The sequence below is a fragment of the Carettochelys insculpta genome, chromosome 19, assembly GCF_033958435.1.
Source record: "Carettochelys insculpta isolate YL-2023 chromosome 19, ASM3395843v1, whole genome shotgun sequence".
NCBI lineage: Eukaryota > Metazoa > Chordata > Testudines > Carettochelyidae > Carettochelys > Carettochelys insculpta.
In genome coordinates this window covers 27,197,942-27,222,508 of record NC_134155.1, presented here as the reverse complement: position 1 = coordinate 27,222,508, position 24,567 = coordinate 27,197,942, and the positions used below count along the sequence as shown (strand labels likewise).

The 24,567-nt window shown below is 52.4% G+C and overlaps 2 non-coding genes across 2 annotated transcripts; both read left to right on the top strand.

Moving 5' to 3' along the window:
* Window positions 1-19,069: 19,069 nt before the first annotated feature.
* Window positions 19,070-19,143, top strand: TRNAT-UGU (transfer RNA threonine (anticodon UGU)). The gene has a single exon. It is a non-coding gene; the product is annotated as a tRNA-Thr (tRNA).
* Window positions 19,144-22,802: 3,659 nt separating this feature from the next.
* On the top strand, window positions 22,803-22,874 carry TRNAR-CCU (transfer RNA arginine (anticodon CCU)). Its single transcript has one exon. It is a non-coding gene; the product is annotated as a tRNA-Arg (tRNA).
* Window positions 22,875-24,567: the final 1,693 nt, after the last annotated feature.

The following is a 24,567-nucleotide window of genomic DNA, read 5'->3' as shown; positions in this document are numbered from 1 at the left end:
GGCAAAGCCCAGGGCAGGAAGAGGAGAGGGCTTGTGCTGCCAGCAGGAGAGAGCTCACTCCATCAGTCTCCTCAGGCTGAGGGCAGGTGGAAACAGGAGCCTCTTGGGTACCCACAAATTTGAGTCTCTTCCTTTCCCACAGTGGCCCATTTTCAGGATCTGCTTTTTCTCAAGCAACCCCTTTCTCCTTCTCCACCACCCAACTTCTGTCTGACACACGTGGGATGTGGCCACACGAGCCTCTCTTTTGCAGGGGCTATGGGAGTGCGCCACTTCAGAAGATGCTGTGATGTAGGGTGTGTGTGTGTGTGTGAGTGGCTCACAGAGGGGGTGGGGCTCCTGCTGAGGGTAACGTGGTGACCAGGTAACACCTTTGTACTGCAGACAAAGGGGGAGGTGGAGCCCAAGGAGTTTAAATTGAAACTGGGAGTTGGGAGCAGTTCGTCTGGGCTGGGAGGGAGAGAGACAAAGGATGGGGCAAGGCCCCGGCTCTGGGGGCCCCTCAGGGCCTCCTCTTCCCAACACGGATTGGACTGGCTGTCTCTGCCGGCTGCACTGACTCTTCTGTAAGATGCTGTGTCCTGTCAGCTAATAAACCTGCTGTTCTTCTGCTGAGGGAGAGTCAGTCCTGCCCATGGATGGGGTGCAGAGCTTGGGAAGCCTGAACAGATGCTAATCAGGCAGTGATGTCAATACGCAACAACTCAATAGCATAAAAGCAGCTTCCTGCACTTCAAAAGGACCACTGCTGCAAGGACCCTAGCTCATTTATGAAAGGCCCACCTTTGCCTTGCAACTAACAGGAGTTAGCCAAGGTTTTACCCCAGAGGGGACTTGAACCCACAATTCTTGGCTTAGGAGACCAATGCCTGACCCACTAGGCCACTGGGGTACTCAGGCAAAGGGAAGCAATGAGGGATAAAATTCTCTCTCATAAATGTACGTTTCTTACCTTGGAAGACAAAACATTTGCTCTTTCTTTGTATTTGTTCTTTCTTTGTTGTGAATTTGAGAAACACCCATGGACTAACTCTGCAGTAGCAACAAAGGAGTGACCCACACCCAGCTAGATGTCAAGTTACCATCCCTGGCCATTCACCAGTAAGGGACATGTAGGTAACAGAGTCACAGTTCCCATGAAAGGCAGCTGCTCAATGGGCTGTACGCCATGAGCTGCCTGGCTCTGAGACTCACCGAGCATCTTTCTGACACCCAGAGGAGCATGTAAAATAAGGGACATTGACATGATCGTTTCTCCTCTCCTCCTGTTCCTACACTGAAGGCAACAACAATGTTGGAAAGACAAAGAAACCTTTGACTTGTCCAAACCAGAAAACCATCCCAACAAGCACAAACTGCTAAAAGGTATGGGGAAGGGAAACCTTCCAATCGGGCTCAGCCTGAGAACATTTAGGAATTAGACCAGAATTTCTCTTTTCTTTCTCTTGGAGCAGTTCTGGACTCCAGCACCAGTAGCACCTCGAAACACATGCAACTGATCTGCTTGTGGGGAATAAATGCTTTTTAATGTTTCATCTTAGCTGCTGCGGTTTTGATTGACATTTGGGGAGTCTGTGCAAGGTAAAGTGCAGGGAACTGGGCTTGTTGACCTGGTGAGGCCCTTCCAGTTCTAGTACTCTATGAAAGAGCCTGGAGCATGGTCACCCCTTTGATTTACTGAGGGACTCAAGAGGGAGCTCACTCTAATGAGATGGTCTACAGCTGTGTCATGTAAGCCTTTTGTCAGAATGAGTCGGCAGCAACCAGGGCCTGTTTCAACATCCAGGGGTCCCTTTTCATCCACCTCACATAGAACCAGCTGGAGCCCCCACCCAGTAGCCCGGGAAATTCTCACACCCTGGGCACCTCGCAGAGGCAATGCTTCCCCACTCACAGGCAGAGAGTCTGAGTGGAGAAAATAAGCTTTGAATGAAAGAGGCAGAAAAGTCATATGGCACAAGCTTGGGGAAATACCAAACCCAGAGTTCGCAACCAACCCTCAACTAAGTGTCCCAGCTCAATTAGATGGAGCAGGGACCTTTGCCTCTCAGGCTCAGCAGTCCTCTACTGGAAAGAGTCAATCCACACACCCAAACTTTCTCCCTACCCGCTTCAAATGGCCCACTTACAAGTCTGCCCAGTCCGTGCAGGCCCTGACACATCACTTTGGACTTGTCTACACTCGCCCCTTCATAAAACTAAACAGGAAGAAGGGATATTTGAAGAATAGGGGGTCCTTTCGACAGGCCCCCCTGTACACAGACGGCACAAGATTAGAAAGTGGCAATTTTCAATCACTGTGTTCTCCATTATGCTAATGAGGCACTGAATATTCATGGTGGCATCTCCTTTGCATCTTCTGACCTCACTCATTAGCATGCGCCTTCTGAAAGGAAGAGGCTGGTGTAGATGGGGCCCTTGACGCGTTCCCTCACTGAATAGGAGGTAATGCAACCTCTGTGCTGGACCATCGTTCCGCTTCCCTCGCCAGCTGCCCACCCGCCAGCACACCCGCTGGCTGCTTCTCACACCAGATGCCCCTCTACTCTCTTGTGGGTTTTGCAGTAGACAGAACCCTGGGGTTGTAGCACTCCAGGGCTTCAGCTACCCGCTCACAGGGGATTTCAGTCCCGAGTGGTATTCAGCTCTGGACCTACGTACAGCATCTCAGTCTCACCAGGATGGATTCTTACAGAATAGTTATAGACCCATCTCCAGCTCTACCTTCCAACAGCAGGGGGAAGAAATAGTCAAACCAGTTTTCCTGCTGTAGAGCCCAAAGGCTTCCAGCAAGCTCAATCAACCACTATTCCTCCCCTTTTCCACCTCATAATGCTTTGATGGAGGGAGCCCTGTGTAACCCATATCTTACACAGCAGTGATGACTGCCCCGTACCCCACAACACCTTCAAGCATTGGTGAGACTCCACAATTCTTACCCTGGGTGATAGCACAATTTGTCACGTTACAACAACAAATTATTTACAATAGACGAAAAATCATTGCTTCACTTACTCCCATCAGGCTTTGTTTACAAGGTATCACATGGGCACCCCTTTACACTTTCGTGGCAAAGACCTCTGAAGGGCACATTCCCCGACCCTCCAGCAGCACTGACTTCCTGCTGGCATGTTCTTTACAAGAAGAAAAAAAATCCTGAGAAGCAGGAGATGAGCTGATGTCTCCTTGCATACAGTTCATGAGCAGCTCAGGAGACCGTTCCTGAAATTCACCTAGCAGGCCCCCTCCACACTGACAGCGGTGTGACAAGAGAGCAAAAAGGGGTGTGGGGGAAAAAACTGCTCTCAGGGTTAAAAGAGGTTTTTTCACACTAACCAGACTCACTCTGTAAGGGGGTACCAGGCGGTCATCTGCACTTCTTTGAAGTCCCCACCCTGTCACCTCGAAGTCCCTATTTTGTTGCCTAGAGACGATTTATCATGTAGGCTCCTCTGTCTGGGTTATCAGGTACCTTTGTGGTGTAAACTGGCCTCAAGCACAGCTGGTGTTTGCAGACACGTCTCAGGGCAATTCTGCTGAGACTTTCATATGTTAAAGAAGACAATTAACGACTAAACTGTCCAAACAAACTGGAAAGAGTCCTTGGAACTGGTTCTCAGGGCTCCCACTTCTTTGCAAGCTGGCAGCCTGCATGTATGCATCATAAAGTTTCCTTTTAGATCTCACTCTTGCCTCACTGCTTTGACCTCCAGCCTCGGACGTTTGGGGGACACTGTACCCCAGGGGAACAGGGTTCCCCACCACCAGCCAGAAAAAAGTCATGGGTGCTCAGAAAATACACTTGCTTATGGGTTGCATGGTGGAAAGGGCAGGACTCAAGACTTTGAATTCTGCAATCTGAATTCAAATCTCAGTGGGACCTGGGGGTTCTCTACTGTACACCTCTTCTCCAAAGGCTTGGCTATTTTATCCCCAGGAGTACCTGAGTGAGTGTTTTTTCCTCCTGCTGGATGAATGAAGCCCATTGGAGCCAGGTGTCTGGTTGGGCTGACTCACCAATCTGTCTGCAATACGTTGGGGCCCTAGAACTCACGAGTGCATGAAGATGCATTCTGAGGTTGTGTTTCTCATGGCTTCCCCTGATGCCCTCACAACTGGTCCTGCAGGTGCCAGGCTATTCCTATTGCACACATGGCACTTAAAGAAAGGAGCACCAAGACCAGGCTAAAAAGTCACGGGACAGCAGGAGAGAGGAGGAGTCCCAGGCTGGAGCCCAGCTCACCTGTCCTCCTCTGGGCATCTAGCAGTGGGGCAGCTGGTACCGACACCTCTATGGGAAGGCTCAAAAGCTACAGATCACCTGAGAGCAGTGCAAGAGGAGGGGAGGACCATGACCGCATGTTGCCTGAGAATCTTCATAATGTCTCTGAGCCAGGCTGCTCCCCACCACCAACCCCTCACTAAGGACACCCCAAAGCAGTGTGTGGTCTACAGGCAGCATCACAAGGTGGGAGGAAATCAGCCAAATCCTCAGTGAGGTCTCATAACTGTGGGGCTCATTTTAGCTGTGGGGCAGGAGATGTGTCCTGAAGAGGCTGTTCCCCAGCTGGAGACAAGCACAAAACAAGCCAGACCTTGTACAGGGTTCGGCACAGTCACATGGAGACCTGCCCCAGGCTCTGGGGCTGGTTCTGCAGATCAGTCTATTGCTGTTGGGGCAGAGAGGAGATTGTGACATTCATTCACCCTTGGGCAAGTGTCTCCCCCTTTCCCAGCTGTGTACTGCACAGCTCAGGAGCTGGGAGAGACCAGAGCCCCTGAGCCAGCCTTGGGAACAGGCCCTTCTCTTAGAGGCAGCTGCCCACGTCCCACTCTGCAGCTGAGCCAGGGCTGCCCCCTCCTTGCTAGGGCATTACACCTTGGCTGTGCTTGGGGCCCTGCTCAGCCCAGGCAGAAGCTCTGCAGGGGACACAGGTGAGTGCAGCGCTGTTGGGCTGACACAGGCTGGGCCCAGCAGCAGCCAGCCTGTGTCCCGAGCGGTGACCAGCCCACATTGCCAGCATTTCCCCTCACCTCTGACACAGACGGCCCACAGGCAGCCCCTGGGCAGTGTCTCAGGGCGTGTGCAGCTGTGTTGTCCTGGTGTGGCTAAAACACAGGCCTTGCTGAAAGCAAGATTTGAACCTCCACACAGGAAGCCCACTAGATTTGAAATCCAACGCCTTAAACACTCGGCCGTCACAGCTGTGAGACTATTACTGCCCCCAGGCCAGAGACCCTGGTGAATGCTCGGTGGGCCGAGGCTGGTGAGGAACACTGCCAGACAGCTGGGGGGTTTGCTGCCCTCCCCTTTCCTCAGCCCCGGCCCCGGCAGTGTCCCTGGAATCTGTGTGCTTGGGCGGCTGCTCAGGAGAGATGCAGGTGCTGCCTGGCTAATTAGCAGAGCCCCACAGGCAGCAGCCGGTGTTTCTCCTGGAGGTGCACATCTGCCCAGGCCTTGGTGCACAGAGCAAAATGTATTCTACGTCCCCAGGGAGCATTCGAGGGAACTGTGGCCCTGGGGCAGCAGATGGTGGGGGAGGGGGATCATTCTGCGCAGTGAAAGTTCAATGTAAAATCGGAATTATCACAGCTTTCTAATTCAGAAAATATTGTTGCAACAAGGTGCAAATGGAAGAACATTTTCATTTCATTTCGCTCCCTGACCAGAAAGAGCAGTGGCTGTCAGTGACCACACCCTGGGCAGTGCCGTGGACAGAGGCAGGTGGTGGTTGGTTCCTGGCATGGGTCTGACTCCGACTGGCTCCCCAGCAGTGCCTGCAGCCTCCGGCTGGCAGTGCGTGGGGTGAGGGGAGCCCCACATAGATAAGAACCTAAGAACGGCCGTACTGGGTCAGACCAAAGGTCCAGCCAGCCCAGTATCCTGTCTGCCAACAGTGGTCAATACCAGGTGCCCCAGAGGGAGTGAAGTGGACAGGTCACGATTTCTCTCCTGCCATCCATGCCCAGCCCCTGACAGACAGAGCTGAGGGACAACATTCCTTCCCAGCCTGGACCTAACCTCCATGAACTGATCGAGCTTTTTTATCCCTGCTATAGCCCTGGCCGTCCAAGTCTCCCCCAGCAGGGAGTGCCGCGGGGCGGCTGTGTGCCGGGTGAAGAGCTTCCTGTTAGTTGTTTTACGCCTCCTGCTCATTCATGTCATTTGGTGGCCCCCAGTTCTGATATGATGGGAACAAGTCAATCATTTTCCTTGTTCACTTTCTCTCTCCTCTCTCAGACCTGCTCTGACCTGGCTGGGGGAGAGCCCAATCCTGTCTGGCCATTGCAGCAGGGCCCCGGGCAGCCCCCCACTCAGGGACAAAGCGGCCCCACGGGGGTGTCTGAGAACAACACACTGGCTACGTCTACACGTGCAGCCAACATCGAAATAGCTTATTTCGATGTTACGACATCGAAATAGTCTATTTCGATGAATAACGTCTACACGTCCTCCGGGGCCGGCAACGTCGATGTTCAACTTCGACGTTGCTCAGCCCAACATCGAAATAGGCGCAGCGAGGGAACGTCTACACGCCACAGTAGCACACATCGAAATAGGGATGCCAGGCACAGCTGCAGACAGGGTCACAGGGCGGACTCAACAGCAAGCCGCTCCCTTAAAGGGCCCCTCCCAGACACAGTTGCACTAAACAACACAAGATACACAGAGCTGACAACTGGTTGCAGACCCTGTGCCTGCAGCATGGATCCCCAGCTGCCGCAGAAGCAGCCAGAAGCCCTGGGCTAAGGGCTGCTGCCCACGGTGACCATAGAGCCCCGCAGGGGCTGGAGAGAGAGCATCTCTCAACCCCCCAGCTGATGGCCGCCATGGAGGACCCAGCAATTTCGACGTTGTGGAACGCGGATCATCTACACGGTCCCTACTTCGACATTGAACGTCGAAGTAGGGCGCTATTCCTATCTCCTCATGAGGTTAGCGACTTCGACGTCTCGCCGCCTAACGTCGAAGTTAACTTCGAAATAGCGCCCGATGCGTGTAGACGCGACGGGCGCTATTTCGAAGTTGGTGCCGCTACTTCGAAGTAGCGTGCACGTGTAGACGCAGCTACTAGGGGCACGGGGGGTGGGTATTGTCCTCCCCTGGGACCATTGTACCTCCCCCTCCCCCAGCTGGGTCCATTGGACCTCCCCTTTCCCTCCCTGGAGCTATTGAACCTTCCCCTTCACCCACAGGGGCCAGTGTACCTCCCCCCCACTGGGACCATTGTAGTTCACCGTGCTGGGGACACTGTTCCACCCCTCCCCTGCTGGGGCCATTGTACCTCCCTCCCCCACGGGGACCATAGTACCTCTCCCTCCCCCTGCCTCTGGGGCCATTGTACCTCCCTCCCTGCTGGGTCCTTTGTGCCTCCCCCCACTGGGACCATTGTAGCTCACCACTCCGGGGTCAACTTACCTCCTTCCCATGCTGGAGCCATTGCACGTCTACCCACCCCCTAGGGGCATTGTACCTCCTTCTCCCCCACTGGGGCCCTTGTACTTCCCTTCCACTAGGGCCATAGTACCTCCCTCCCCCACTGGGGCCCTTGTACCTCCCTCCCACTAAAACCCTTGTACCTCGCCCCACTAGGAGTGCTGTTATGTCGCAAGGGGTTAATGGAGGCCAGCACTGCATTGGTTCATCTATGAGCGACTGCAGAGGGCCATGTCCATGCTGATCAGAGCCACAAAAAAGGGGCTCAAAGTAACTGGTCCGGTCTTCCTCTGGAGAGTGGCCACACAATCCCCACTCTTGCGAAGGAAAGGGCCAGGGACTGAAAAATCCAGCACCATGAGGACAACGTTTTCGTAAAAAGGGCCCCTGAGGCATCTACCCACATTCTGGCTGTGGCCACACTTGGCCAAAACTTTGAAATTGTCATGCAAATGGCCAAATCAAAGAATACTAATGAGGCACTGAACTGAACGGTTAGCACCTCATTAGCATTCGCACGCTTCTGGATGTGGCATGTGTAAAATGTGGCTTTCAAACGTGTGTGGCTCTGCGCAGCTATATGGGGGGGTGCTCATTAGTATTCTTGGATTTGGCCATTAGCATGGCATTTCGAAGTTTTGGCCAGGTGTGGCCACAGCATGATTTCTGAAAGAATCTTTTGGCAGAGGCGCTCTTCCTCATCTGGGAGAGGGAGACGGCTGCCAGGGAAAGTGCTGTGTACTTCTCATTTAACATGGGAGGAAAGTATTTTGTGTGGAGCTGCCCTGTGGGATTTTTCAAAAGAGACCCAACTTTGCCTTAAAAACCTTCTGGTGCATAGACATAGACTAGCATGTGCTTTTGAAATAGTTTTTGAAAGGAGGGGCTCTTCTGAGGGATGCTGTGGAGCATCTACACACAGAACACAGTCTTTCAGTAGGGCTTCAATAGGGCAAATTCAAGAGGAATTTGGAAAGAACATGGTGCTCCTTTCAAAATCCCTCCTCCCTTCCCCTTTCAGGAAGAGCCCCTTCCACTGAAAGGCTCTTTTGAAAGAGAATGAATGGAGATGAGCTGTGCATCGCTCTTCGGAAAGAGGGGGTCCTCCATGGTACTGGCTGGCTGTCACGCGGAGATGCCTCTGCCAGCACAAGCAGGGCTCTATGGTCAGTGTGTCCAGCTGCATTTAAAGATGTAGCGACCCAGAAACCCCATGGGTTGAAGCTGAGAGGGTGCTAGCAGCAGGGACAGCACAAGCTCCCACCAGGAAACCACCCAGTGCACTCTATGGCTCCCCAAAGCAATCCTGTGGCAATCCATGGCCAATGACCTGGAGCCTTGTATCCCCCAGACCCTCCCCTTCAACCCATCTGAGGGGTTTCAGAAACCCAGCCAGGAGTGAGGCCAAGGCCAAGGAATTCTGGTGCTCTGAGGGGATGAGGAGCTACTGCTCCACATGACAAGCTGGTGCCAGGATGCTGCAGTTTTCAGCCACCTCTTGACTGGCCTGAGCTCCAAGGGACACCCCACCTGCAAAGCAGACCAACGATGGAGCAAAATGAAGGAACTGTGGCAGGTCTACTGCCAAGCCCATGACGCGGCCACCATCTGCCCCACTTCCAGGAGCTCAACAGCCTCCTGGGACCCACCTGGGATACCACCAGGTCAGATGGAGCCCAACTGGAAAACAGGCAGTCTGGACACCCTCACACAGGCTGCGACCACCCACCTGGCCCAGCCTCCCACTCTCTCACCAGCCACTTCTACAGCCCCTGCCCAACATGTCCTCCACAGTGTCCCACAGCTCTCCCCACACATCTGCCCACAGTCCCTAACATTGCTGCCCTGCTCCCACCCAATCTGCCCCAACCCCTCCCTCCTTTCTTGCAGCCCCCAGTTAACCCAAGCGTATTGGACCCCTCCCTTGCGCTCACCTCCTCATGATCCCAGCCCCATCCTAACCCTGGTGGGAATGTGGAGTATGGCCCCCTGTCCTTTCCCTAGAGACCTCTCACAGTTCTGTTGCCCCCCGTCCCCCCCAACATTTGCTTATGTCTCAGCAAATGCACACCATGAGTAGACACAAAAATACCGAGGTGGACATGCTCTGCTTACCAGCTGGGAAGCATTGGAATCTTTGCTGAGCACTCACACAAGCCCACACCTTACACAGAACACTGACGGCAGCTGCAGCACAAATATGAAACTTGCTCAAGTAGGTGATTTTTCTCCCCAAGTCTCTTTTTGTAAGGTGCCAAAAAGGGGATGATTTCTGGTACCCCTCAGGGTTTTCTCGACCAATTAGGCCTGATTTTGGATAGATCAATTTAGGTTACTTATGTCATTTATGTGCCAGCGGGAACTCAATGCTGCTGAAGGCTGGGAGGAATGTGTCGCCCAGAGATCATTTGCATGAGAATGCAAAGGTGTGCATATGTGATACCTTGTAAACAAAGCCTGATGGGGAGCAAGGAAGCAATGACATTTTTTCGATTGTAAGGTCATTGTTGTAAAATCACAATTTATGCTAACACTCAGCAGAAGAACTGTGAAATCTCACCAATGTCCCAAGTCATTGTGGGGGACAGGGCAGTCGATGTAACTGCATAACACATGGATTGCACAGGGCTCCCTGTTTTAAAGTCTTGTTGGACTAGTCCCTCTTGCCTGTTATAAGGTAGAGCTGGGTATTAATGACTTTCTATGAGGCTGTGCTTTTATAGATATCAAAATTTTAAATCACAGGGTTTTGCCTCAGACTAGACCCACAGTGGCAAACAGGTGGCATGACCAGTGGGCAGCTGGTAGGAGGAGTAGAAGGTGGAGAACTGGCAGATGGCTGGAAGGAGCAAGCAGAACACTGGACTGGAGCAAAGGTGACATGAGGGAATTCATCAGCGTGAGGTGTCAGTGCCCACATGGACTGGACCAAGTCATAAGTGGGGCATTTGAATTCGGAGGTGCAGAGAAAGTCGGGTGTGTAGATTGACTGCATTGGACTGGTGAGCCTGAGAGGCCAAGGACATTGCTCAATGCAGTTGACCTGGGCCAGTTACTTGAGGATTGGTTATGAACTCTGGGCGTGATAATTTTCCCAAGCTGTTGCTAATTGACTTTTCTGCCTCTTTTCTTTAAAGTCCGTTTCTACACTCAGACTCTGTGCTTGCGCGTGGGGAAGCATTGCCTGTGCGAGGTGCCCAGGGGGTGTGAGAATTTCCCAGCCTACTGGGTGGGGGCTCAAGTGTGAGATGGATGAAGAGGAAGCCCTCGATGTTGAACCCAGCTCTGGTTGCTCCCAGCTCCTTCCATCAGAAGGGTTACACTCTGTATGAGGTCTTGGACAGGAGGGTGCAGCCAGGGGAGCGTAAGAGGGAGAGCAGGAGGTGGCGCTGCTGAAGAGGTGCCCGTGAGTGTACTACGGTTTGGTGGGAGTGAAGTGAGTTGTCTGGTCTGTGTGAAGTTTGTTTCTGATTGGGGGTCACGTCAGTGACAGTGTCAGGTGGGATTGTGTGTCTGGGTGGGTTTGATCCCTTGATTGCCTTTGATCAGCCTGATGCTCAGCCTGCCCCTGTGCGGCTAAGGAGGGGGAAGGCCTGAGCTCGGTGAGCAGCTTTAAAAGCCAGCGGCAGAGTGATCGGGGAGGGAAGGAAACAGGGAAGTGTAAAAGGGAGTTTGATGGAAGGAGTGACGGAATCAAGTTAATCCTTTGGCTCTTTCTGAGCCCCTTGATGTTATGAAACTCCGCACAGCAGTTCCATCCCCTGTGTGAGCAGAGAGGGACTGAGCCTGTTTTCCTTTCTCCCCTCAGGGGGCTGCAGGCACCACAGACAGGTGTGTGGCTCCATCCCCTTTCCATAGCCTTGTTCTGGCCACAGACTGAGCCCATATAACGAACCCAAGGCTCAACTGCAAGGTGGGGCTGGTGACACAAGGGGATACAACCCCTTTGGTGCATTACAAGCCTGGCATCTGTGCAGTTCTCAGAGCAGAGAGCAGGAGCTTGGTAGAGATGGTGGATGTTGGCCACTTGACTGTGTGGCCGCACTGCCAGAGTAGGAGGTTCACCATCACTTTCCCAAGAAGTTCATGTCTGAATTATGCCTCAGTCTTGCCACTGCTCTCACAGAAACCTGGAGCAGGGGTGGGGCAATGTCAGGAGAGACATTGAAAAGAGGCCAGTTGGGGATGTTGAAAAAAATCAAGTTGATGTTACTAGTGGGATTTGAACCTACATCTCTCTTTTGAGAGCAGAGCACCCATGGGAGGTAAAGACAATATTTTGAATCAGGTGCTTTCACCCACTCAGCCATCCTGACAGAACTGAAAACAGCACTCACTGGGCCCTAGTTTTCTTTAATATTTTATGAGTCAGGTTGACAACTTTCTGTACCCAACTGCAGCACGTCTCTTTCAACACCCAGCAGCCCTTCTCCAGCACAGCTGGTTTTTACACACAATCACCCTGACCTAATACTGGGACGTGCTTTGGCATTAGCTAAAAAGAAACAAATGAAGAAGAAACCGCCAGGTTGCCACACTGAGGGGGGAATTCTTCTATGCTCATACTTGCAAAGTAGGTGGCAACCAAGCACCCAAGAGATGGGAGCTCTTACTGGCTCTTATTCTGCCCCATCTTTAGATATTAAAGTTTCATGAAAGGAAAAAAACCACACCGAGGAGGAAGGCAGCGCTCTTAAGGATTCTTCCAGAAATGAGTTGGCCCCACAGAAGAAATAACAAGAGAAAAGAGCATTGTGCCTCAACAAGTGACTACTCACAAGTAAGGCCAAAGTGCTAACCACAACACTGCGGCACACACTGACAGTTTGGTGCTTTTCTGAAGTGTTCTCAGGAGCCAGTGCATCAGCCAGATTCTCTTTGAAGAATGGGCAAGCAAAGGGCACCAAGAACTTTTAAAAACTTTGCCAATAACAATGGTGCAATAGCTTCTCCAATTCCCTATTTCACAAGGAGTTGAAACACAGCCAGACCTTCCAACCATCAATTTTCATACCCCGTCGATATTTCCTGCCACCGCCCAGGGACTCCTTCAGCAAAACAGGAAACCAAAATGCAAGACCATCAATGGCTTCTCTTCTAGCCAGTGCTTGCACCCACAGCACTTAGGAGAGGCAGACACGGTGTTCCCAGGCTCCATCCCCAGTGCACAGGACGCCCAGCAGCACAGTCACAGCCCTACCAGGCCCAGGAGAGGGAGCAGATGGAAACAAGCCAAAAATGCAGAGCACATTAAGCTGGGGGAGAAAAGTGTCAATTTAGCACAAGCAGCTGGTCCTCTTGTGTAATGGACAGCACTCAGGACTCTGACTCTTGCAATCTGAGGTAAACTCCTCAGTAGGACTGCCTCAGTTTCCCCTTCCACACAGCAGTGCAGGCTTGTTCCGCCTTTACTGCTCTACTCAGCTCTACGCCTGTGCACAGGTAATGGCTTATGAGCTGCAGGTCCTGTGACTTCTCTGCTCCTGTTCCCAGCATGTGCAAAAGTTCCCCTGAAAATCATCAATGTTATACATGTGAAGAGGTTTACCATCATGCCTGCCCCACAGACAGCCACAGGCCCTCAAGCAGGACCAATGTTTATTTAACACAACTATCATCTTCCCCTTCTCAATAAGACTTTTCTCATAACACTTTTGAACCCTGACTCTCTTGCCCTTCTGGAAGTGAGTAACATGAGCTATGAGCTCCACATTTCCTTCCCCTCAGCTGGACAGGTGTATCTTATAAATAAGATACCCCCTGTGCACAGCTGGAGCGAATGCACAAGGGCATGAAGCTACAGAGCACCCGAGGGGGAGAGTCAGCTGGTGAGAGGTTTTCTTCTCTCCTTGGGCAGGTGGAAATAGAATTGAAGAGAAGAAAATCCTCTTCTACATTCCAAAGATGATGGAAATAGCAATTGGTCATGTAGTCGCTTCTGCTCGAGCTGAGGACAAGAACAGTCATGTGCTACCAAAGGCGAACATGTCAGTGAAAGGTGTGAGAAGATTCCTGTGTGGGATGAGACAATCAATGTAAGACGAAAACTGCCCACTATGGGCTTTGAACCCATCACACTGCACTGAAACAGCTCATTCTCAACCAATAGAGCTTGTCAGGCCCCAAGAAAAAGGTTTCCTACCTTCTGTCACACAGTTGAAGGAGTTAAGTGTGTAAAAGTCAAATGCATGTGGCAAAGTGTTCACAAGTGCCTGACCAAAGTGTCTCCCTTGCCCTCAATTGGGTGTTCAGGTCTCTGTGGGGAGACACAGCTTCAAACTCCTCTCCTGACACACCTACTCTTTGGCCACAAGAAACAGCCTCAGTTCAACCTCTCCAGTCCCATTAGAAAAGTCCGTGCTCAGGATTTCTCTCAGAGGCCCTTTCCCACCCTCTCCCTCTTCAGCTCCTGTGATGTGAGATCAACCCTCCTCCCTTGGCCTCTGGGAGAGAACTGCAGTCAGCTTGGTGTATGCTCCTGGAAAAGACTCCATGCGAAGAGCAGCAGCTGAGGTGGAGAGGGCAGACCTGGGGTAAGTGAAAGTAAAGGAGTGATGTTCCTTTGGGGGTTTGTCTATATCAGAGCTGTTCAATCCATAGGACAAAGGGGGGGTGGCTGCACTAGAATCATAGAACAGGGATGGAAGAGACCTAAAAAAGCCATCAAGTCCAGCCCCCTGCCCGAGGCAGGACCAGACCCATCAGATCAGCCCCACCAGGGTTTTGTGAAAACGAGACTTAAACATCTCCAGAGATGGAGACTCCACCACTTCCCTGGGGAGACCGTTCCAATGCTTCACCACCCTCCGCATGAAAAATTTTTCCTAATGTTCAACCTGGACCTTCCCAACTGCAACTTCAGTCCATTGTTCCGTGTTCTGCCATCCACAACCACTGTGAACAGCCTCTCTCCAGCCTCTTTGCAGCCTCCCTTCAGTAAGTTGAAGGCTGTTATCAAGTCCCGCTTCAGTCGTCTCTTCTGCAGACTAAACAGTCCCAATTCCCTCAACCTTTCTTCATAGGTCACATGCTCCATCCCCCTGATTATTTTGGTCGCCCGCCTCTGGACCCTCTCCAGCGTATCCACATCCTTCCAAAAACTGGGGACCCAGAACTGGACACAGTGCTCCAGATGCGGCCTCACCAAAGCCGAATAAAAAGGAATAATCACGTCCCTGGATCTACTGGCAACCCTCCTCTTGGTGCGACCTAATATTCCGTAAGCTTTCTTGGCGACAGTGGCACACTGTTGACTCATGTCCAGTTTCTCGTCCACTTCAACTCCCAGGTCTTTTCCTGCAGAACTATTACTGAACCAGTCAGACCCCAGCCTTTAACAATGCTTGGGATTCTTCCGGCCCAGGTGCAGGACTCTGCACTTGTCCTTATTGAACCTCATCAGATTTTTTGCAGCCCAGTCTTCCAATTTGTTGAAGTCACTCTGGACCGTAGCCCGACCCTCCAGCATATCTACCTCTGCCCCTAGCTCATTGTCATCCATAAGCTTGCTGAGGGTGGAATCCAACCCTTCATTCAGGTCATTGATAAATATGTTGAACAGACCAGGATCCAGAACTGAACCGAAGTGGAACTCTGCTAGAAACCGACCGCCATCCCGACATTGAGCCGTTGATCACTTCCCGCTGGGCCCAACCTTCTAGCCAGCTTTCTATCCATCTTACCGTCCGTTTATCCAATCCACATTCCTTTAACTTGCCATCCACACCACCTGTGAATGCTGAAGTCACCTCCCATCAGGTCTCTTGATTGCTCCCTCCCAGCCACTCAGCCTGTGTCCTTTTTTTTGGGCCTCTGCTCATAGCAGCCAGAGAGGAAGGACAGGCTCCCTGGCCAAGGCTGTTGGTGGATGGTTTTTGTTTCACTTATAACAAAAGTGTTCCCTAGTCTCATTGAAAGGTACCGCAGGCTGTCTGATTGCTGGCACTCATAGGGGCAGGGAATGCCAGGATCCAGGCCAGCCATACAAGCAGGAACACATGCCAGGACACAAATGACAAACTGTGTTTGTGGCTGATTTCAGCTTGGAAACTTTTGGGATAACCAGTGTACCACAGAATCTTGGCTGGCTTCCTCTGAGCCTCCCCTGCAATGCCATCCACCTGTGTGGCATGTGCCGAGACACATGGATAGGCCAACCTGGAGAAAGTGGTGGTGAGAGGCCCTTAGAGCTACTTTTCACTAGCTCAGCGGGTGGAGCAGTGGACTTTAGGGAACTCTCAGCAAGTTCTGCGTAGTTGACTGGATGAGAGTGGGCGCAATGGGGTCTTTTAACCCTCCCCTTGCTGAAGAAGAGCAAGAGAAGAAAGGAACAGCCTTCAAGCACCAAGGTGTCTGGAAAGGTCTGACAATGTCCTTTCCAGGAGCATTTGCCAGCAGCAGGGACCCCAGTAGTCACTAACTGCTCTAGGGCCTTTGTTAGGAAAAGCTCTGCTGAAGCCTGGGATTGAATCATGCACCTTTACATCTTCAGTCTAACGCTCTCCCAACTGAGCTACTTCAGCAGCTTCTCAAAGGCCAGCACGTCACTATGGGAAATGTTTTTCTCAGCTATTGTTGCCTTTGCAAGTGTCCTTGAGAGGCAGGAGGAATATTGGCAGCTTCCTTCAGCTTGAGTTCCTCTTTTGCCCCATTTCTGCCTTACTGCCTGGTTCACCCAGTGGCCGCAGGGGACTGCAGGATACTGATGGTAAGGAAGAAGATGGGATCTGACCCTTTCACCACAAGATTATCTTACCACATCCTGGCCACTTAGCCTCAGGATCATTGTGTGACTGGATGGTGCCCAAGCTTTTGGAGAGGGGCAAGAAGTAAGCAGGGCCACTCGTGTGTAAAGGCCAAGAGTTACAAAGCAAAGCAACCCCAGGGAGAGTCTTTGAAGAAGTGACCCATCGGGATGAAGCATCCAGAGGTCCTCAAGTGCTCTCGGCCATCCTCCCTGTTGAAGGAAAAGGTCCAGGATCATTGAACCATGGAGATAAATGTGTGGTTGTGCAGATCATGTCGGAGAGAGAGCTATGGTTTCTTCAACCATGGGATTCTCTTCTGGGCATACACGTTGCAAGGAGGAGATGGGATGACTTAACAAAGAGAAGATTCAGGGGCAGAAAGAGTCCCAGTATGGGGTCAGGAACAAGGTGAGTGGGTTAAGAGAGTTGTTCCCAGGCAGAGGAGTTAGCTCAAGTGGCAGAGCGCTCAAACCCTTGTCCTGGTATAAGTCAGTAACACAAATTCAGAGCTCCTCCTTTCCTGGCTATGTGTAGATCATTTATAGGTGCAGGGCACAAACGGAGCTGATGTGGAAAGACATGACATGACAGAGTGCTGAGCAGGACAGTGAGCTGGCAAAGGGTTTTTTTCTGCCCCCTTGGGGCATATGGGGATGGAACTGAAGAGAAGAAAATCCTCTTTTGCTCTCTGAGGGTGACAGAAACATCAATTGCTCCTCTCCAGACCTGAGGACAAGAAGAGACTTTTCCTACCTAAGGCCAGGAGCTCAAAGGAGACAGAGAGGGAGAGAGAGAGAGCAGAGCCCTGGCTGGGCATCTCCGGGGATCATGATTCTAGCTCGTTCAAATAGCTCTTTTGAAAAAGGGGCTTCAAAACAGGTTCCATTGTTTGTAGATGCTGAATGTCCAAAGAGCAGAGCAGTGTTTCCAAACCCATGTTGAGTGTAGCTGTGCGATATCAGAATCAACAGCTCTGGAATCCCTCTTCTGGAATTGCTTATTGAGGCAGAACACTGCTGTGCACACACAGCCTTTGTGTCCCTCAGCCGTAGCCATGGGCAGCCACAGGGATGCTGTGGCCTGTGGAATTAGATCGGTGAGTCAGAAATTATGTTCAGACACAGGGGAATTAGCTCAGTTGGTAGAGGGCTCATTTAGCGTGCGAGAGGCTTTGGGATAAATGCCCACGTTCTCCAACAGAAGTGGTGTCTTTTTTCCTTCTTTTCCAAGGCCGTGTCAGGCTGGGAGTGAAGCTTCTCCAGTGCCCTCTTCCATTTCCCTCCATTTTGCTCCCTGCAAAGAAACAGCCCATTTGGGTTCGAGAGCTGCTGGGCCCCGGCCTCCTTGGCCTTAACGATTTCTCTTTAAAACAAAGGTTAACCTGGGTCATGTGCTATGATTACCTAATCTTTCAGATGTCGCCAGGTCCCCATTTCTAGGGAGCTTCCAGCGCTGACCACAGTTTGCCCAGTACAGCAGTCCCAGGACACCCGTCCTCTGGGTCTTCACTGGCCAAGAGCCTTCCCCAAGCAATGTGGACCATAAAAGCCCTGTGGTTGCCATGACAATCTGGGCACTGGAGTAGGTCTTCCGGAGGTGGGGGACAGTTTTTTACACCCCTGAGAGACACCACCCAATTGTCTAGCGCGGATCTGTGCAAAGAGTCACCCCCCTTGGGAGCTAAACCTCCCCAGCTCCTCTGCCGGACAGGATCTAAACTGCAGCAGAGCGAAGCAGGCCCAGGTGTGGCTGGCAGGACTCAGGTGTGGGCAGACAGCAGAGCTCAGGCTGAGGCAGGCCTCATGGCTTAGCTGGCTAAAACACCTCCCTTCTAAACAGGAACCCTGGTTTCCTGTCCCAGGGGTGCCCAACTACTGCCCTTTCAGGAAACCTGCCAGGACATTGTACCACACGGATGTGAGATATAACCCCCAATGCCCATTCTGCTGGTTTCCAAGATGCTGACAGGGACTCTTAAGAGAGCTGCTGACACTTCAGTGCTCCTCTGCTGAGGTCCAGGGATCATAGATTCAAGTCTATTGGTCAGTAATTATTGTTTGTGTTCCTTCATGCTGGTCCCTGAGTGTCAGCAGCCACCCCACATGCTACTGGCGCCTGGGGGGTGGGGAGGCTCTTTGTGGCTGTGACCGGCCAGGGCTCTCCCCACCTTTGGTTCTCTGTGTTTTTCAGCCTCCCCATGGAGTTGTGAGCATTAGTTGCCTCCTGCTCCAGCTTCCCAGAGGAGGGGAGTTGTGGTGGGCTGCAGCCTGCAACTCCTGCTCCCTCCTGCTTTCCCCTGACTTGTCAGCCTGGCCCTGGGCCTCTTTCCTTTCGCATCAGAGGGACAAGGGACAAAGCTGAGTTGAAGTGCAAGGGCCAAACATGCGGGTGTGAGGTGCAGCTGTGAGAAAAGCAATGCCTGAGAGTGTGTGAAAAAAGGGGAAGACTTTATCTTATTGTTAACCCCAATATGAGCAGCTGGCAGGACTCTGACCAGGGATGCCATGGGAGGGACCTGTGAAAAACATATCGTTTGTCACAGAAGCTGCTCTTGTTTCTGTGTTGGAAATCACCTCGTCCTTAGGAGTTCTAAATCTGCCCTTCCCCAAGCAACGTGGACCATGAAAGCTCTCTGATTGCCAGGATGATATGTGCACTGGGGGAGGTCTACATTGTACTGGGGGGGACAGTTTTTACACCCCTGAGTCATGGAGTGACACCACCGAATTTTCTAGTCCAGACCTGTCCAAAGAGTCACCCCCCTTGGGAGTTAAACTCCACAGGCTCCTCTGCCTGACAGGATCTCCACTCAAGCAGAGCTGAGCAGGCCCAGATGGGGAGGCAGGAGTGAGGTGGGGCAGACAGGAGAGCTTCACTGTAGACAGGCCCCATGGCTTAGCTGGCCAAAGCACCTGCCTTGTAAGCAGGAGATCCTGGGTTCAACTCCCAGTGGTGTCTTGTTATCATCCATATTTGGGGTTGGCTACTGTTAGCAGACAGGACTGGTCCATGTGCATGTTAGATGTGACCCACAAGGTACATTCTAATGATTTCCATGATGCTGACAGACTCATAGCAGAGCTGCTGACAGCTCAGTGCTCCTGGCTCTTCTAGTACTGGGGGCAGGATCCTAGGGGGTGGGGAGGCTCTTTCTGGGGGTCTGCAGGCCAGGGCTCTCTCTGCCTTTGATACTCTGTGTTTTTCAAGCTCCCCCATGGAGTTGTCAGCATTTGCAGCCCCCTGCTGCAGGTTCCCAGAGGAGGGGAGTTGTGGTGGGCTGCAGCCTGGGATGACTCCTCCCTTCTGCTTTCCTCTGACTTCTGAGTCCTGGACTGAATGCTGGACTAATCTCGACCTTCACAACCTCCTCTGGTGAGGAGTTCCATTGGTTGGCTGTGAGCTGGGTGAAAAATGCTTCCTTGTTGGTTCTGGTTGAACTGGTGCCTATTAATTTCATTCAGTGATGCTCGTTCTCATGTTATAAGGAGTAAATGGTATTTTCATATTTATGGTCTTGTCAGGGGTGGTGTATTCAGAACCCCCTTTATGTTTCACAGGGCAGCGTAAACTTGCGGCCACAGTCAATAGTCCAAGTGCTGTCTGCAGGGCAGCCTGGCCTTGCAGACAGAATCAAGACAGCAAGGTCCTCAATGGATCGGCGCTTTGGAAGGGGGCGGGGTCACAACCACAGACCCCACAGCAGGGAGCTGGTTTGTGGCTTAATCACATGGCTAAGCAAGTCCAGCAGTCTCTGCAGCTGTGCCAGGATTGTATTCCCAGCACCCCCACACAACGTGACGTTTGCGTCAGTTGGGAACCGGCTGTTTTCCTGGCAGAAGGCCCCTTCTGCAGCTGGGGAAGCAGCAGGAGCATCTGAGCTCCTGGAGCTCCTTTTGAAAGGTAAGTCCTGGGGTTGGGGGGCAGCTGAGGTGGATTAAGCCTGGCTGCTGGTTGGGGCCGTGGCAGGGGAGTAGCAGGATGAAGCCTGTGGGGGGTTAAAGCTGCAGATGGTGAAGTTGAGCCAGGGCCATGCAGGGGATTGAGCTGGAGCTGAACATGGTGGGGGTGAGTCAGAGCTGCACGGTGGGTGGTGATCCAGAGCCATGCAAGGGCTTGAACTGAGACTGCACAAGGCCAGGTGTGGTGAGCCAGGGCCAAGGGGGTGGGATTTTGAGTTGTGCTTAAGGTGCATTAACCAGTGAAACCTAAACCTAAACCTCCCACACACCTGAGCCACTGAAACATAACCCCCCTCTGCCCCCTGCACCCTGAACTGCCAAAACTCAACCCTCCCACCAGCCCTGCAGACCTGAACCTAAATCCCCCCCACACAAACCGCTGAAACTTAAACCCCCCACCCCAGCCCAGTGCACCTGAACTGCTGCAGCCTAAACCCCCCACAGACTGAACCTGCAGCAGCCTGACCCCCCCCCGCCCCCTACCCACCATCAGGTTTGAACCCTCCCTCCCACTCATGTCCCCAAACTGCTGCTAGCCTTCAATTCCCCACAACCCCAGGCTCACTTACCTTTCAAAATCAGTGTCATCTGCTGCCACTCTGAGCACTCAGAACCAATCAGAGACTTTTACAACTATTTTAGTAGGAATTTAGTGTCCTTCTTGACAGAACCAAGCAGATGGAACGCTGGGTGGAACACAACTCACAGTTGTACGCCAGAGAGACCGTAGTTACAGAGAGAGCCCTGAATGCCATCGAGCCTCTGCCCACCATGACTGAACTCGACGCTGAGCCCAACTTGGAGGAACTCAGCGACGCGCTAAAAGCACTGTCTTCTGGAAAAGCCCCAGGGAAAGACGGTATTCCCTCAGAAATCCTCAAATGCGCCAATGGTAGCCTAGTTTCAGAGCTGCATGGAATACTCTGCCAGTGCTGGAGAGAAGGCAGCGTGCCGCAAGATATGAGGGATGCTAACATCGTTACTGTCTACAAGAACAAGGGTGACAAAAGCGATTGTAACAACTACTGCGGCATCTCCCTTCTCAGTACCATGGGGAAGCTATTTGCACGTGTTGTTTTGAAGAGACTCAGTGTTCTTGCAGAGAGAGTCTACCCTGAGTCTCAGTGTGGGTTCAGAGCTGAACGGTCCACCATAGACATGGTTTTCTCTGCTAGGCAACTACAAGAAAAGTGCAAGGAGCAGAACAAACCTCTGCATATTGCCTTCGTCGACTTGACCAAGGCATTTGACCTCATCAGCAGAAAAGGTCTGTTCACAGCTCTGGCTAAGATCGGCTGTCCCCCAGCTCTGCTCAGCATTATTAGGGCCTTCCATGAAGGCATGAAGGGGACTGTCATATACGACGGATCCACATCCGAACCCTTTGAGATTCTCAGTGGAGTGAAGCAGGGGTGTGTGCTGGCTCCAACACTGTTCGGCATCTTCTTTGCAGTTTTGCTCAAATATGCCTTCGGTACTGCTACAGAGGGCATCTCTCTCCACACGAGAACGGACGGCAACCTCGTCAAACTGCCAAGGTTTAGAGCGAAGACCAGGGTGCTTATGAAGCGTCTAAGGGAGTTCCTTTTTGCTGACAATGCAGCTATTGCTGCTCACACTCAGCAGGAACTGCAGTCACTCATAACTTGCTTTGCGGATGCATGTATGGAATTTGGCCTCACAATCAGCTTAAAGAAGACCCGGGTGATGGGACAAAACATGGGTAATGAGCCATCTACCAACGTGCAAGACTACGAACTGGAAGTCGTCCATGAGTTCGTGTACGTAGGCGCGACGATCTCGGACACCTTGTCACTTGATAGCGAGATCAACAAGCGCATTGGAAAAGCTGCCACAATGTTCTCCAGGCTGACGAAGAGAGTCTGGGCTAACAATAAGCTCACTGTACACACCAAGGTGCAGGTCTACACAGCCTGTGTTTTGAGCACACTGCTGTACGCCAGTGAAACATGGACTTTGCGCTCAAAACAAGAGCAGCGGCTCAACACATTCCACACACGCTGCCTTAGGCGCATACTCGGCATCTCATGGCAGGACAAGGTCCCCAATAGTGCAGTGCTTGAGAGGGCAGGCACCGCCTCCATGTTCACCCTTCTCAAACAGAGGCGTATGCGCTGGCTGGGCCATGTCTCACGCACGACGGATGGCCGAATACCGAAGCACCTCCTCTTCGGTGAACTGGCGTCTGGAAAGAGGCCGAAAGGGCGACCTAAATTGCACTACAAGGAGACGTGCAAGTGTGACTTCAGCGCTTGCTCGATCAGTGTGAACACCTGGCATTCGCTCGCCTCAGACAGGCATGTCTGGAAACAGGGAGTGAAGGAGGCGCTTGTTATGTATGAAACTACCTTGGTGAAGGAAGCGGAAGACAGGAGAGCCCTCAGAGAGGTCCGTGCCCGTGATACCAGAGCGACATCTGCCTACTGCTGCTCACAGTGCGGAAAGGACTGCCACTCCCGCCTTGGATTGCACAGCCACAGGAGACACTGCTCGAATCAGTCCAGCTGGGGTGCAAACCCATGATCCCTCGGGATCGAAGGATGCCTACAACTAATGAAAAAAAAATTGGGGGTGGGGGGTGGAAACCACATGCTCAGTAATTCATATTTCTGCATGTTGCCTTTTTGGCCCTCAGAGGTGCTGGTGGTGTAGTGGTTAGCATAACTGCTTCCTATGCAGTTGGTCTGGGTTCAATTCCCAGCTAGCACAAGTTTGTTTCTTCCTCTTCCCCCAGCAAGTGCTCTGTTGGAATTGGAGAGAGGGGATGATTTGCTCCTTGGTGAGATGGGGGGTGTTGGAGTTTTAACCTGTGGTGCTTGGTGTGAGTTAAGATCTGTCAGCCAAAGCTTTCAGACAGCTTAAGTGCAACCCCTTTACTGTGGTCAAAGGGGCCCAGAACAAGGGGAGAGCAAAGCAGCTGGTCACCAGGAGCTGCAGGTGTCTCCAAAACAGACCTACCCACATGGAAATGAGAAGTGGGAGGGGAAAAGCGAAGTCAAGCTGCCTCCTGGGGCTGCTCTGCTCCAGTGGAGTAATGGTACAAATGCCGTCACCACCAGGCTGTGGGTGTTTGCTGGCTTCTCAAGAAAACTGGCAGCAGAAAACTCCTGAATATTTAATACCCAGCCAGCAGTTCCCCTCTTTCTGTTCTTTCCAAATACCTACAGAGAGCCTCTGGTGCCCTTTCATGTGAGACCAGTCTCGTGACTGATGCTATGGCCCTGCCTATGCCTTGGCTATATAGCTGTAAACCTGGCTTGACCAGCTCTCCCCACCTGTTGAAAGACAGAGCTGGAAAATAATGGAAATAATCCATTCAGGTCAGGGCCTACAGCTCGTCCTTCTCTGTAATACATCAGTTAGCTGTAAACGTGGAATGAATTTGGGAAGAGAAGTTTCTGTAGGCAAAAAAGTTAAGGGCTCTGTGCTTCGTAAGTTTTATACCCACAACGTTTTGTTCCGCAGCAGCAGGTCCCCCTCTTTTACCCTGATGCACTGAGTGACACCCGGGGACCGGTGTGGCCTGTCTGCATCGTTCTGCTGCAATGCCGGGAGCGTCCAGTAGGTGTCACCGTTACACAGCACATGCCCCTCCTCAGGCGCCGGTGTCTGCCGCTGCCAGACCTGCGTTCTCCGCCCTGGGAGAGGCCCCTACTGACAGCTCCCAGGGGCTGGGGGAGCCTGCGCACCCCCCCCCCCAGAGGGGCTGGAATTCACACCCAGGCAATAACCAACACCCCCCTGCCAGGTTTACACAGACAGGAGCAGCTGAACCGAATCCGGGACTCGGTCTCGTGTTTGAACTATTCTAGGGCTTCCTCCCAGCGCCGCTTTCAGTGTGCGCTGCTGGGAACCAGCCTCCCGTTAGTCACAGAGCGGAGCAGTAACTCTCCCACCACCGCACGCAGCCCAGCAACTGCTGTTGGACACGTCACACTGCGTATTTACTCCCTGAATCCGGGTGAGCCGCTCGCCCCTTCGCTGGGGAAGGAGAAAACACGGCTCCTTCGTGCTCATCTTCCGCACACCCTCCCACAGGGACCTGCTTGAGTGACTCCCCTCCCCAAAGGGTAGATGCTGGGCTGGGGGCGGGACAAGCGGGGAAGTTGAGTGGAGATGTTTTTGCCACGAGGTAAAACGTGATCAGGGAAGAGCTGGGGGTCTGGAGAGGCACCTGGGCAGAGCTGCGGGAGATCCTGACGTGTCTAAAGCCCCTAGACTGCTGCGAGAGCCTCTCACGCTGTTGCCAGCTCGTGTTGTTCTCAGACGGCCGGTGCTCTCCCGAGCCTGGTTCCTCAGGCAAACAGCTAGAGACGAGCTCGGCTGTCACGTCAGAGAACTAAGCCCCATTTCCACCCATTGCGGATGCGGAAAACAGATGGAAAATGTGTCCCAGTTCCAC